We start from the raw sequence: 16467 nt of genomic DNA, 5'->3' as shown, positions 1-16467 counted from the left end.
TTATGGTGTTATTATGATGCGTTTGGAGCTTTACAAATGTGGAAAAGAGCTGTGTGAAGACGCTTCAAAAATTCTCTTGTGTTTTACAGAAAAAATAACATCATATCAGTTTGCAATGACTTGAAATGCTTTTATTTTTGGGTGCACTATTGCTTTAAAACTCGAACGATTATGAAGCCGCAATCTAGCAAACACTAGGGTTGAAAATCAAAATTGTAAGTAATTTTGCATGGTCCCTTTTGTCTCCTCATTACCTGCTCAGCTGACTTTCTTTGTCCTTTCTACCTTTGACAAAGATTTTGCTGCACAGTTTCCCTACAGCACTCATCTGGCCCCAAACCTCCAGACTAGCGTTCAGTCATGCTCATCAACACTGCAGATCTATTGTTCTTCCCTTAGCAGCTTCAGTCTAGCCCTAGCGCGCTCTTTTTCTCTCTCCCCCGCCCTCCCTCCCTCCATTTCTCTGCTGAATAATTCCCATGATATGTTCTTGCCATTGGCGTGGGGCGTACCATTTTGAACAGAGGGGGGCAATCAAAACAGAACATGAGTTCTTAACACCTCTACTCTGATATTAACCAGACTTTGCGTCATAAAACTATACAGTATTCACAATCATAGAGTTGTCAATCAAACTTGACAATAATATTAAGACTGCCTGGCATCTGTTACGCATAAGATGTATCTCTCACCACTCTGTAATGCAAACGTTTTGCGACCCCATTCCCTCACGGTGTAGCCTGTTTTATTGACTCGATGTCTTAAGGGCAGTTCTTTTTGCCTTTTTCTCTCATTGCCCTGTGAGAACTTAACAGGACAGGAATGAGAGAGGAATAACAATTATGTCATTGCATGAAACCAAGGAATTGATAAACTAATCAAATGAATGGCACAATCGTTTGAATGTGTTGGCTTTTTTTTCTGTGATAATGTCACACAGAAGCAAAACTGGTGTACCGGTTAAAGGGAGAGTTCACCCAAAAATGAAAATTCATAATTTTTCACCCTCCTGTTGTTCCAAATCTGTATGACTTTCTTTATTAACAGAATAAAGGGTCAGTAAATGATTTTAGAATTTTCATTTTTGGGTGAACTATCCCTTTAATTTCATAAATGTACAAATGTAGGTGAGAGAGAACAGCCAGGAAAGCCACAGAAAGATCAGAACGGTGATTGCCGTCTGTCACAATTCAAACCTGAACATGACACCATCTCTGCCAAACACAAAACTGCTGACGGCTGCCAGATTGCAATACATCTGTTTCACTACTCGAAACTACCGCTGCATCAAAAGGCAGCACTTTACACTTCAAATGACTATTTACTTCCTTAATGAATGTTCCTGGTCTGATTGTGAATGATTATTCAGTGCATGTTATTCCAAATAAAAAAAAATGTTTGCCTTGTTCCACTTCTAAAACAACTTTCCTTTTAGGTCACAAAGTCTTCTCATATTTCAACTCAACCATCTGTCATATAGAGACCTCTTTTCACAATCCAATCAATACCTGATGAATAAAATCAAGTCAAATATTTATCTTTGAATATCCTGTTTCTCTTAGAAATGTCACATTGCAATGCCATTTCATGTTTGCTTAAAATAATTGCTAATGTACGGTATATATCTATTGATTAGCATCAGTTCCCTTCATACTGCAAGCAAGTTTTTAAAACTGCGATATTTTTTGGATTAGTCTTTAAAAAAATGTAATAAAATGTATTAGTCTAAATTAAGTGATGAGAGATGTAAGAATGAATGGAATAATTTGTGTAAGTTATGTATCTTAATGAGAGAGAATTCAAACCACATCTAAGCTCAGAGGGGTTGGGAGTAGTGTAACCTTCTCTGACCTCTCTTTTGTGAGGTATGCAGTAGTCTGAACCAATCCTTTCACTGCCCGCTGCTTTCAGACGACAGAGGACACCTTTGATTTTCTAATTCATGATTTGAGGACACTTTGGATACCTGCATTGGTAACTTTGTAATTTAATTTGTACATCTGGCTATGATTTAATTATATACTGTAGATGGAGTAACTGTTTCATTTCACAAGATTACATATCACTTGTTAAAAACTGGGGAAAACCCCATCATTTTCTGAAGAGTGTGAAACTGTAGTGGCCTGACAGTGAAATAATATTATTTACAAAGGCTGCCTGCCAAATGCTCTCTGACAGAACATTTATATAACAAGGTAATAATACGCCATTTTGGCTCAAGCGTCTTCCACGCGCCACAAAAATCACGCAACAAAACGATCCTCTAGTGAGCCACAATGGTGCCCATTCTCACACGCAGTTAATGTTCTGGACGTTATTATGTGAAATAAATAAATAACTGGAATTAGATATTGGTAAACAGTTTTATCTTATTAATCTTTTATTAATTTTGGCAAAGTTTGACATTGGCCTACATATGTGTAAATTCTCCAATCACAAACCACATGGCATATGGCATTTGTCAACTAAATTAAGCAGTTTAAAATGCTCTCTAACAAAAAAAAAGCTAGGAAAACACTTGTTTATGGTAGCTGTTTCCTGATTTTAAAACAATTATTCCTATTTGTTATTGTTTATATTTCATTTATTTAGATATTTTAATGTATTTTTTAAATGATAAAAAAAAAATACATTAATATATATTTTTTTAAAACCCCGACTGGAGATATTACCTCTGTGGATTATACTGTGTGTGTGTTGGTACGTGTATATATATATATATATATATATATATATATATATACACACACACACACACACACACACACACACACACACACACACACACACACACACTCTGGCTGCCACAATTTTGGAATAAATTTTATGGAAAGAAATTGGTTCTTTTATTCACCAAAGTAGCATTCAATTGATAACAATGTATAGTCAGGACATTAATAACGTGAAAAATTACTATTACAATTTGGAAAAAAAATTCAGAACTTCTTAAACTACTTCAAAGAGTTCTCATCAAAACATTCTCCACGTGCAGCAATGACAGCTTTTCAGATCCTTGTTATTCTAACTGTCAGTTTGTCCAGATCCTCAGGTGACATTTCACCCCACACTTCCTGTAGCACTTGCCATAGATGTGTCTGTCTTGTCGGGCACTTCTCACACACCTTACAGTCTAGCTGATCCCACAAAAGCTCAATGGGGTTAAGATCCATAACACTCTTTTCCAATTATCTGTTGTCCAATGTCTGTGTTTCTTTGCCCACTCTAACCTTTTCTGTTTGTTTTTCTGTTTCAAAAGTGGCTTTTTCTCTGCAATTCTTCCCATAAGGCCTGCACCCCTGAGTCTTCTCTTTACTGTTGTACATGAAACTGGTGTTGAGCAGGTAGAATTCAATGAAGCTGTCAGCTGAGGACACGTGAGGCGTCTATTTCTCAAACTAGAGACTCTGATGTACTTATCTTCTTGTTTAGTTGTACATCTGGCCTTCCACATCTCTTTCTGTCCTTGTTAGAGTCAGTTGTCCTTTGTCTTTGAAGACTGTAGTGTACACCTTTGTATGAAATCTTCAGTTTTATTGGCAATTTCAAGCATTGTATAGCCTTCATTCCTCAAAACAATGATTGACTGATGAGTTTTTAGAGAAAGCTGTTTCTTTTTTGCCATTTTTGACCTAATATTGACCTTAAGACATGCCAGTCTATTGCATACTGTGGCAACTCAAAAACAAACACAAAGACAATGTTAAGTTTCATTTAATGAACCAAATATCTTTCAACTGTGTTTGATATAATGGCAAGTGATTTTCTAGTACCAAATGATCAATTTAGCATGATTGCTCAAGGATAAGGTGTTGGAGTGATGGCTGCTGTCTAGATTTGATCAAAAATGACTTTTTTCAAATAGTGATGGTGCTGTTTTTTACATCAGTAATGTCCTGACTATACTTTGTGATCAGTTGGATGCCACTTTGGTGAATTAAAGTACCAATTTCCTTCCGAAACAGCAAAATCTATACATTCTTCCAAACTTTTGGCCGGGAATGTGTGATATATATATATATATATATATATATATATATATACACACACACACACATTGAGAAAAATAAAGAGAAACATTTTATTTATTTTTTTAAACTTTTTGGAATTAGTTGTGCGTACCTTCTCAGAAAATGAATGTAAATCTGTATTGACAGTTTGTATTATATAAGCATATTTATATTATTAAAAATCAAGAAGTGTCTACATGTCAATGTTATACAATGTATGTTATACAATCGTCAATCCCGTCCCCAACTCCGATCTCGTTCGTTCGATCCCTCGAAGATCCATTAATCGAGTCTCGCGTTCGAGGGGAAGTCAGTCAGCTGGGGAGCGCGAAGAGGGGGTGAGTGAGAGAGAAAAAAGACAGAAAAAACGTAAGAAATGAAGCAAGCAAGAAAAACCCGGCCTTTCTTTCTTCCGACAGAACACCTCCATCCCCATGATCTCATGAATAAATTATAGCGACTCGTTGTGCAATAGAGAGAGGAATGCAGTCGAGCAGACTCGCGCACGCACACGCACGCACGCGCGTAGGAGAAACAGCAGCAGCACGAGAGCGACACTCTGGATTTACACAAAAACATTTCCTTAAAACACACAAATGCTGACAGAGAGCTTAAGTGTTATTTAATTACACATGGATCATAAAAATATTTACCCATAACGAAGTACCTGCGAATATGATCCAGTTTTAAACGGTTTTAGTGTGTTTTCACGGCTTCCGATTTGTGAATTAACCTCAGATATCTTAGAAAAGCGTGAAGGGCTTTTATTTTTAAACACTTCAAAAGGATTTCCTTACCAAAATCGCTGAACACGGAATCAAGTCCACCCAACAGATCAACCTCGGGCAGCCGGATTGGAAGGTGAGGACTGTATGAGCCGAGTAGATCTCTTTCATATTATTATTATTATTATTATTATGTTTTGCGATGCATTCCAGATCATATTGAGTGTGCATTTGTGTATGATGATGGTTATTCATGTAGTATATAAGACTCCAAGAGGGCTTGTTCTCGTGCTGGCTGATTTTAATTGCCCGGCGTAAACGTTTCCTGCTTTTCTTTGCTTGTAACTCCTTTATACCATCTGTTCATATGTAATCATTAAGAAGTGCTCTTAGAATGCACGTTACCATAAAATGAAATGCAGGAAGGATGAGGATGTTGAACCCATTTACTCAAGCTTGCAGTTTAAATGCCTCCTGCTAGACCATGGTGATCAGTAGGGTTGCATGTCTTCAGATGCTTGTAAAGGGCACTAAGTATTTGTAAAAAAATGATACTGTATAAATTGATGTGCATATGCTGATGGTCAGAGTTATGGCTGATGTGCTACTGCATGCTTTTACTGCCATGCAATTTGGCTTTTTAGCTGTGAAATGAAGGGCTAGACAGTGAATCTCAGTTGGAGCTGCATCACACTCAGATTTTCTCAATGTAAATCTGGGCATTGTGGCTTTTAAATGTGCCCAGTTTTGTTCTGGTGAGAATTTATTCAATGAAATGTGACCCTGGCACTATTTAGTACCTTATACTGTTAAGGCAATTTCACATAAGAATGCTTATGAGACACTGTAATGTAGTTTTGCCTGTCATTGGTTGGATGTAACGTTATTTGTTGTGAGTGCCAAACTCTGAATTTTGTTCTAAGAGACCACAATATCTCCCTTATCTATTGGAGTAGCTGTTTGTACATGTTAGTATCAGGACGGAGGAGATATAATGCTGGGTTTCATTGAATCTAAGCTGAAACTGAGTTGCACCACATATAGCAGGCTTTCGGTTGTATAGGTTAAGATGGGAGGTGGGGGTTTGCTTGTCGCATCACAATACCTTTTGCATTAGCATCATAATAGAGCGCTCCACCCAGATGCTTTACATGTTGGCAGAACACCTACAGGCAGGTTGGCGTAGTGGGAGGCGTTTTAGGCCAGTAACGACACAGCAGGTGAGATGGACAGATGGTGAGGATGGTGCACAGAACCTAAGAGGTGCAGACTCTGTGTTTGTGGGTCACAGAACAGGTAGGCAACGAATGCCCATCCCCAGGGGTCAAGTTATGGCCACAGACATCCCTCTTGTTGATTTTTCTTTTCTTTTTTCTTCTTTTTTTTTTTTAAGGCTCCAATTTGCATGTGTTGTTTCTTTCTAAAGCGGGCAAAGCAGTATCAGTGAAGTGATAGATCATGCAATTATGATAAGGACCCAAGCCATCTGCTATTTTTGCAAAAAGGCATTTGGCGGCCAATGCTCTTTTCAGTTGTAGATGAAAAGCAAAATGATGACATTACTATTTAGCATCATGAATATTTGACTGAGGATGTTGCATTGTCTTCATATGTGCTCTATGTGTCAAGAAGATGTTTACTAAAAGCCTTCTTGTAGTGAGGGCTTTGTAAATTATTGATGGCAGGCCAGCGTCGGCAGTGTCAAATAAAGCTCTAGTCCTAAAGATGAGCTTGATGGCTTTGTAGCGGCTCTCTCTGGGGATAGAGGCCTAAGCTTAATATTATTAAATGTGCTCAGAGGTTGCGCGGCTCTTCTGTGGAATTTCATCCCGTATAAGGGAATATTTTCATACAGGATAGAGCATACAGGGTTTACATCACCTTGTTGTTTTCATTTTCTCAGAGTTTGACCTGGAGTTCATCCTTCTGTTTTTCAAAATCTGGGCCATGTTCGCAATTGAATGCTTCCATTCTACTCTTACAAGTTTAGCCTAGTATATGTTTACCGTGCACAGTGTGTCTAAATGTACAGTATTCAACAGAGTGCTTGACTTTCTCATTGTTTGATTGGACTGTCATTGTTAAGAAATTTCTGTGCAAAATAGGATTAAAGGAATGTTCCAGGATTTAATAGAATTTAAGCTCAATTGACAGCATTTGTGGCACAATGTTGAATACCACAAAAAAATAATTTAGACTTGTCAACTGTTCATAAAAAAAAAAAAAAAAAAAGCAGCAAATATTGTGGTGCCTGTAAGGCACCTACAGTGAAAGTGAATGGGGCCTATAAATGTTAAAATACACACTGTTTCCAAAGTATAGCTGCAAAACATAAACATTATATGTGTTTACATGGGTTTAGTGTGATAAAATTACTTGCCTTATTTTGATAATCGATTAATCGAACGATTATTGGAACGATTATTCGACTATTTGGCGATTATTGCAACTATTAATCATTAGCTCTTAATTGACTGTTCAGCTTGTGCCTTGGCTTAAAATGTTGTATTAAATGTGCTTATTAACAATAAAAATGATCAAATCATATTTAAATAATACCTCTAAATGACATTCTCTGAATTAAAGAACATTTTTTACTTTTTATTCAGTTTAATTTAGTAAAAAAAATCCCTGCAAACAAATATATTGTTATAAAGTGTTTTTGTCTTGTTTTCCATTTAAAAATATCTAAAAATCATTAAAACAAGATACATATACTTGAGAAGCAATGTAGAAGATATTAAGAATTGCTTTCAGAGAATGTATCTTGAATATAAGTGGATTTTTTCACTTGTTTATACTTCTGTCAGTGCAGAAAAGTCAAAATATACTTATATTCAAGATATATTCTCTGAAAGCAATTCTTAATATCTTATATGTTGTTATGTAATATGTTGCTTCTTAGGTAAATGTATGTTGTTTTAAGGAATTTGAGATTTTAAAATATAAAATATTATATTCAACATTCTCCGATAACAATATAGTTCAGTATAGCTCCTAAAGTAAATGTACATTTTTTTTTTTAAGGAATTTTAGGTATTTATATTGAAAAACAGTATAACTCACAAAAAAACAAACTCTCTTTTCTTAATAATGCTGTGTATTGTCAATTTTCTTTACAAGATACACACAGTGACATTCTGTATATTATGATTCAGTACGTCGTGAGCCATCACGTAATAATCTAGCTGCTGCAATCGCACATGTGAGGGACAAGCGTTCCCTCGACAGAGTGTGCATCAGCCAGGTGCAGTTTCAGTCTCTCCCCTTTAGATCGGGTCACTTCACGTGACTTGAAGAAGCGGCGCTGGCACAGAAAAATGCCAGTTTTGGAGTTTGTACTTATTTACATGACCTGCTTCCTTATTATTTGAACTTTAATAAAGGATGCATTAAAGATATAACACAGACTCGCTGAGGTGTTTCCTTTAAAGATGCTCTGACATTCAATTTTTGGTTAAGTGGAACGACAGCTCAAGTGCCAATTTATTTCACAACGATAGTGCATCTGTATTTACTTATTTCGTATTTTTATATAATCATCACCTGAAGCTGTTTGGAAAGTTTGGACTGTGAACTGTGTTTTCTTTCTCTCCTCAATCAGGCGCAAGCTGCGGTTGGTGCTCCTCTAGCTTGCCCTCATGAGAGTTTAATGTGATGTCATTAAGATCAAACGACTATTCGACAACGAATATTTTTGTCCACAATTTTTTATTGTCGCCGTTGTCGATAACGTCGACTAATCGTTTCAGCCCTGCTTATCTGTGTAAAGTTAAATCCAATATTACAACTTTGTTGTCATGGCAACTAAACATTGTTTATTGGATATAACTTTACACAGATAAGGTTAGTGTAACGAGTTTACAAGATGGGCAAGGAGGAGGCGGGAACCGTCTGAGCAGTCAGTGTAAACTTTAATGGTACAAAGGAACTGAAACAGAACAACATGCAGACAGAGCGTGCGTCGCTGTCTCTCTCTCTGTCGTCCCCGTCTCTTCCATTGTCTATTTCTTGCTGATTAGGCAACTCAGCGCTGGGCGTGCATCCTCACGGCCCAGCCACGCCTTCCTCTTCGTCACACTCCTCCACCGCCCAATTCAGGCCGAGGCACCATCCGGACTGGCTTACCCCCCCCATCTCCCACCCCCCCAATCTCTGGAGGGGAGACACTGTCCGACCGTTCTGCCACCCGATGGTCCTCTCCCCCCCCGTGAATCTGAGAGAGATGAGACGGGAGAGAGAAAGAGCGAGCGGGAGAGACAGAGAGAGAAAAGAAAAGTAAACACTCTTCTTCGGCTCCCGTGGGCACCCGGTCCTCAACGGATCCTCTGCCCCCCTGAAGGCAGCGGGCTCCTCTGCCTCCTGGCGGCCGACAGCTGCTCTTACGTCCTCTGGCAGAGGACAGCGGTTCCTACTGCGGACGGCATCGGCTCCTCCACCTCCCTGGTGGACGGCAGTGGCGAGTTCTCCCGGACAGCGCGCCCCCCCTCCTTTCCCAGGTTTCGGCACCAATGTAATGAGTTCGCAAGATGGGCGAGGAGGAGAACGCTTGCAGTTAGTAAGCAATTTTGTTACAATAAACTCATGTTAACACGTGTAATGTTTACGTCTTGTGGCAATACTTTTGAAACAATTTAGATTTTAATGTTAATGGACTGGCCTCATTCACTTCCATTGTTAGTGCCTTACTGTAACGTCGATTTTTGCTTCTTTTTTAAATAAGGCATGAGTTGAATTTTTTTTGGTAAGCAGCATTATGCTACAAATGCTGTCGATTGAGCATAACTTGTATTGAACCCAGAAATTTTTTTTAAACATTCAAAACAACCATGTTTTTTTTTCATGATGAAAACTGGATGTCATTTGCTGAATTAAACATGCAACTTGATGAGGTCATGTGGTGATGCACAATGTACAACATACTACTGTTTGAAACATTTATCATTGCATAATGCGTTTCACATACTATTCTTAAAAGTATTATAGGCAGTATACAGTATAAACAGCATTATTCAGTAAGTAGTAAGCTAGTGTTCTATTCCTGAACAAAGCCAAAGTCCATCATTCTTTCTGTATTTAAACAGACTTGGGTTCCAGCCATTCTTGCCATATTTTTAAACTCCCTTTGGGTTAACAGCGGTGACTCATATCAGTCTTTTCATCTGATTTTAATTGACTTGTTAATGATTAGTAAATTTCATGCACGTGGCTCAGCTTAGCTGCGGACAGGAGCCCAGTTTTAAAATAGAGCAATTGCACCCGGAAATATATCACTTTATTTTTTAACCTTGGTTTGTGCAAACACTGTGCTTGACCTTGGCACAGAGTAGGAGTGTGAAGACAGCAGTTTTGTAGGGGATGTGTCAACAGAGGCCCTGCTGTACAAACAAAAGGATGAGCAGGTAATTTAATCCAGACCTCACACACTGATGAATAAAAAGACCATTTCGTAAGAACAATTCCATCACATGTCGTAAATCTATTCCCATTACATTAGCATATTTCTTTAAAATCAGCAGAAGTGCTGGCTGACTACATGCACTAATTGTCTATAAGACGTACAGTATACTGTACAGTATGCAGAACACTATAACATTGGATTGATGTTTCTACAAAAATTCAGATTGAGGCATTGGTCATAACTTTAAACTAGACATAGAGTGAATTAATATTTGTCTCAGACCCTGCAGGCAGTTGGTTAGAGTAAATGCTGTTTAGTGGTTGCAAAGTGAGAGTAATGCACCAGATAACGTTAAAAGCACAAGCACAAACACAGACAGATTCATGGCCTTGCCCTTTCTTTTCTGTCTGCCTCACTATTTCAGTACTTCAGTTTTCTTTTTATATCCACAAACGTATGCAGTGTTGAAATCAATGTCCCTACCGCATGTATGGATCTGCCCAGGCTTTATTTGGTCTGCTGAAGCACAGCTACAAAAACTCCTTTTACGTCAGTTTCCTCTGAGTTTTGTTCTGTGGTCTTTATCAAGAGTCAGTAGTGGCAGATTAAATTTCTGAGCAGTCTGTAATACTCGTTCACTCACTAGTATGAAACATGGACCCCCACGGTCCACCTAGGGAGAGATGTGGTTAAAGGGCGGAGTAAAGGGGCAGCTTTGTGATTAAACATTAAGATGTTGAGGTACAGATCAGTGTAATCGATGCTCAAGCTGCTAGCGCCTTCAAATCAGATTCATGGCCGTTTTTCTCCCGGTGACACCGATGGCTAACCGCTACAACACACACATTTTTATAGGATAGCTCTGCACACTTTTATACTATATAAAGGATGAAATAAATATATCACATTGTCTATATGTGTATAATGGTTTTGTTGTACACCGTATAGAGTAGTGGTCGAGCAATATGGGTTTTTCATTAGTTGATATCGATATCAATAACTAAAGAGCTGATGAATATGTAATAGAATAAAGCAATTTAATTTAAGCAATTGAGAAGTATGCATATACACTGAAATTAATAAATATTTACAGAATGTTTCAAAGAAATTCATTATCCATTGTCTAGGATATTTGAAGGATTCGGAACTGACTCAAAGGTAATCTAGTTCTTTTAGTTGGCCGATGCTGGTAATTTTAAAAACGGCCAAATTTGACCGATATATCAGTCTATCACTATTATAGAGCACAGTGCAGTAGCAGTACATTGGAGTACAGATAACATATGAGCTTCAGGGAGGAGATTTTACATTGACACTACTGAAGTGTTGCTCAACCTGCAACAACCGGCATGTTAACAGGCGGGTGGCAGCATTATGGAACAGCCTGAAGATCATCGGATAGGCCTGGCAGTAATCCGCCTGTGTCCTGCCTCCTGTTTTGCCCCTGCAGCCAGTGCATTAGAGGACAGACGGAGATAAATGAGTATCCTCTTATTGACTAGCTGTGTGCATCCTTTAATGATTCGCTGCTTTATTACCCACACACCTTTGACGGATCAAAGCCAGAGTGCAGAGGTCATAAACCTGGATAAATCTGCTTTCTTTTTTTCCCCTCCAGCAGTCGCCTTCTCCTGCCTGACAGACTCTTCTCATATCGAAGTCAGACAGTGCAGCAAATTAGACGTTTCCCTTCTTTGAGAATGACCAGAGAATCTGTTGCGACTGTTACGGCTCTAGAAATTGCTGAAGCAAGATTACAGGCTGCCTTTCTTTTGTTAGCTGAGCTCCGCAGCCACAGGCTACGGGGCTTGCCAAAGTGTCGAGACTAACTCTGGCTGCCTTGTGGCTGCCCTCGGATGATTAGCATTCCCAAACGCAGTCTGCAGCCCTGCTAACAATGTCTCCATAACCTAAATTGCTGGGGCATCATACATTACTTACACTTTCCTAACCAAACACAAAGCCATAAAACGACATAAAGTTAAAGGTATCTCTTCCATGTTAATCTGACTTTTTGTCCTTACTAGCCGTGACTGCAACAAGCAATGAATTACAGGACATTTTGTCACTCGCTTGGTTTCTATAGAGTGCAACAGTCTGGTTCCAGAAGTAGTAATATTTAATTAACTTTCTCCATAGGGGAATTGATTTTACGATAACTTATAGACCTTTTAAGACAGCTACCGTGATCTCCCAGGTTGTTAATCAATGGTATATGCTTCTGTTGAAGCCATCAGTCCATGTTATTTCATCTAAAAATGTTCAAAAGCAGAATTTTTGGTAAAGAACTACACTACCCATGATCCTTAAGAGAAACAATTTACCAATCAGAGAATCTCGGCAAACAAACACTGCAGCGACCACCCACGCTTACGACACAGTCAAGTTAGTCTTCCTACACTCTCAAACTAATATATATATAAATTTGCATAAATTTGAATATTTTACAAAAGTTCAAAAGTATCGTATCACATACATATAATCAACAGATTTCTGTCAATTATATTTATTTAACATATCCTACCTCTTCTGCACATTACATTCCCTTACACTATCTGTATATAACAGATTATATTTGTATATATGTATGTTTTTGTGTCTTGTGTATTTTAATATAAACTTTATATTTACATATTTTTTATTCTTTATTCTATTTTATTATTATCTTTGTCTTGTTGCTGTATTGTTTGTGCACTGGAAGCTTCTGTCACCAAGTCAAATTCCTTATATGTGTAAGCATACTTGGCAATAAAGCTCATTCTGATTTAAATCAATAATTGTATATTTTTCTATTGTTTTTTATTCTGTTGTGTCATTATCAGTGCTTCATGGGCTTGTAGTTAATTCCCTCATTAAAGACAATAAGTGCACAGTCTTGTACCTTTTGTCTTTTTGTCCAATTTTCACCTTTTTTTCTTGTTGTCTCAAATCAAAGTTTAAGTTGTGGTTTACCACGTAGCTGGTTGAATTGTTTAACGACTTAGAACTCTTTTATAAAACATTTTCTGAAATCCCAATGGAAAAAATATTTCCAGAACCAAGACGGCTAAAAAAAAGTGGGTAGCCCCACCCACTGTGAACTCTCATTGGGCCAGATTCCCTCTCCGTGCAAATTTACATTGAACATCGAATATGTTTTGATAGGCTGTGATGGTACCGTGTCACGCATTAGTTTTGGCATTCAGTGTGGGCAGGCATATTGCATGTCACTGAAAACTTATCACATCGTGTCTGGTTAGGACATGATGCAGTGTTGCATGATGTCAGCCCAGCCATCGTCTTCCTCATCCACAAGTGAAGTTCTCCTTTAAAGGCTGTGTTAGTAAAAGGAACATCGCGCAAATGCACATCTAAAAGGTTTAAAGGAGGACAGATGATTTTGCAGCCCATCATTTCAAAGACTCTGTGTGAGTAGTAAATTCCAGTTTCAGAGGTGTATAGGGGGTGGTAATGGACGTCGGGAGATGGACAACTGCACTAGTAGAGTGGGGGTGGAAAGGAGCGCTCCACTGTGGGGGCAGGTAGCGATCCCTTTCAGAGCAGCTGCCGTTTGCACTGCAAATTAATGTTCTGAGCTCCCTCTGTATGTTTGGATACACAGGAATAGCTTTGATCTCTTTGGGACAGCAGAGCTCTTTTTGACCACATGCACAAATTGCTTCTGTAGGGAATGTGGCCTGAGGACTGTTTATTCGGCTGTAACACGGAGAAAGGTAAAGACACTTTGTCTCGGATATCAATGTGCAAGGGTCGAAGGGGTCACCCCGGAGTACATTTCCACCAGCTGCTAGGAATCCTGGGAATGCGATTTAAAGGGGGACTTATCTAGACAATGAGCAGCTAATGGTTTCTCTCCTTTTTTTTTGGTCCAGTCACGTAGCTCGGCTATAGAGCGCAAAAATCTGGTTCCGGAAGTGAAAATCCCATTCATTTTCTCCATAGGCAAATTGATTTGTAACATTAACTTTAAACCTTTAAAGACAGGCCTACCGCCCATGTTATATGCTTCTGTTGAAGTCATCAGTCAGTGTTTATTTCAAGTTCATTTTTACAAAATGTTTTTAATAGTGGAATTTCTGGTCAATAACTACACTACCCATGATCCAGCAGATAAAGATCCCCCAATCAGAGAATCAAAGCTAACAAAGCCCGCTAAACAAGCTCTGCAGTGACCGCCCACCTACATGACACAAATGTACATTATCATTTTTATACTTCTAATTAACAACTATAAATCAATACTTTTTTCTACCATTTTTAGTTCAACAGAGTCTTTCACAGTGCTTCATGGGATTGTAGTTCATTCCCTCGTTAAAGACCTTATGTACACAGTATTGTAACTTTTTTTTTTTCTTTTTGTCCAATTTTCAAATACACTTTTGCTTCAAATCAAACTTTGTAATGTTGTTTCACCTCAGAGCTGGTTGGTTTGGTTCATGATGCAGAACTGTTTTATGAAGGACTTTATAAAATCCCTATGGAAAATAATAAATGGGAAATTTATTTCCGGAACCGAGACCGCTTAAAAAGTGGGTGGACACTGCTGCGCTCTATTGTGATTTTAAAAAGCTAAACTACCTGTGGTTGAGCACATGTCCACTTGCTAAACCCGACAAATTTTGAAAAGACTCTTGAAATGGCCTAAAAAGTCCATTGATTTCCAGAAAATCACATCTTCCAACTTGGGGTCAACCGATATGGTTTTTTCAGGGCTGATACCGAAACGATTATTAGTAATCAAGTTGACCGTTAACCGATATTTGGGGCCGATATACATTTGCAGTAAACATTTAAATTTTAGTGTCCAAATTTACACTAACACAAACTCCAACACAAAACATCCTTTAAATGCCTATGAACATGTTTAATGAAATACTGCAAAACAGAACATTTCAATATTATCTTTTGACAAATACTAGAATGCAACACATCAACATTATTTTATTTTGTTCAAAAATAAAAGTGGAGGGAGCTCCTAGCAGTATTTCGTTTGAATTGAAACTGTAAATAAATAAAAATAATGAACTAAACGCCTCGTTGTGGGCCGGGGAGAGAGAGGCAACACGTGCGGAGCACGAAAGGGCATTATGAAGCATGTTCGGTGTTAGAGAAAAATATTCAAAGATATTGTGCTGAAAGATCAGTGCTATCTACGCCACGGAGCGTTTGTGTACACAATTCCACTGTTTTGTTGCGCTGCTAACCTAAAGTGTAGAAATGGTGACATGGGGGCAACGGTTGTCATGATGTCTCACAGGTGGAACAAATCTGGAGTCCGGTCCCGCTGATTGGTGACCGGCGGCATAGAGTATTGTCATGTGTATTGTGACTTCAGTATCTGCATTATTACCTTTGAAAACAGCTTGGTTTCTCAGTTATTCACCTTTCAGAGAGAGGCGGTAGCATCAGAGCCAACGGAGCGCATTTTAAAATTGATCGGTAATCAGATCAGACAAAATAACGATTCCGATAATTAGAACAATTATGAATATCGGCCAGGCCGCATTATTAACACAGTATGAGGTGCATTTTTAGTTCCCCCTCATTTGTCCCGATATATATAATTTATAATTTCTAGGCATCATTGAAGTTTTTTGTTAATTTATGTTAGTCCTCTTGTTCAGCACGGAGACATGACTGTCTCAGTGGAAGAAGGTATGAGGTGTAATTTCCCCCCCAAAACACCTTATTGTTAGTTGACTGTGGTGACAGTTGGTACAGATGAGGATTAGATGCTGTGTTCAACGTCTTGTAATACACAGTTTCAAATACACAGCTGTTTATTGGCATTTGGCCACCTGAGAAAAGGCTTAGACTCTATGGCAGTTCAAACACCAGTCTGCAAAGTGTCTCTCTAACTTCATTAATCCTTCCTTCAGGCAACGACGGCCCTCACAAAAAGAAACATATTTGTATTGACAGCTCTGAATGTTTCTAATCTTGTGTGCGTCTGCCAGAGGGACAGAGAGTAAACTTTGCCAACTATCCTTCTTTTTATAAGTCTTGTCGTCAAGGGAGTTTTCTGACCTCTCAATTGAATCTGAATGCCATTCTGAAGGATTTGTTGTTCACTCTTGATTATAAACGAGACTTTCAAGCGTTACGGAGAGAATTATAGTAACTTTATTGGTTAGTTTACCCAAACATTAAAAGGAATGAGAGATGGACAGTAAAACATGTGCAACGCTACACTGACAAAACACTAGAACTGGATGCATTACAACAAGGTTGGCTCGTGTCATTGTAGATGCAGTTAAACCGGACGTGTTGTCAAAATGAATCTTTGCTGTGGTCTCATCTGTCATGTAAGCCGCCATCTAATCTTCCCATCAGT

The 16467-nt window shown here is 38.4% G+C and overlaps 1 protein-coding gene across 2 annotated transcripts in view; it reads left to right on the top strand.

Annotated features, from left to right (window-relative positions):
- The first annotated feature begins 4312 nt into the window (after positions 1-4312).
- The window catches only part of LOC127432569 (zinc finger MIZ domain-containing protein 2-like), a 66352-nt gene continuing 54197 nt past the window's right edge, over positions 4313-16467 (top strand). For both annotated transcript variants that reach the window (XM_051683811.1, XM_051683810.1), the window contains exon 1: positions 4313-4868. The gene's annotated coding sequence lies outside the window, so the exon portion shown is untranslated. The remainder of the gene's footprint in view (positions 4869-16467) is intronic.

Source organism: Myxocyprinus asiaticus, chromosome 42 (genome assembly GCF_019703515.2).
Source record: "Myxocyprinus asiaticus isolate MX2 ecotype Aquarium Trade chromosome 42, UBuf_Myxa_2, whole genome shotgun sequence".
NCBI classification, from domain to species: Eukaryota; Metazoa; Chordata; class Actinopteri; order Cypriniformes; family Catostomidae; genus Myxocyprinus; species Myxocyprinus asiaticus.
This window is presented reverse-complemented; position numbering and strand designations above follow the sequence as displayed.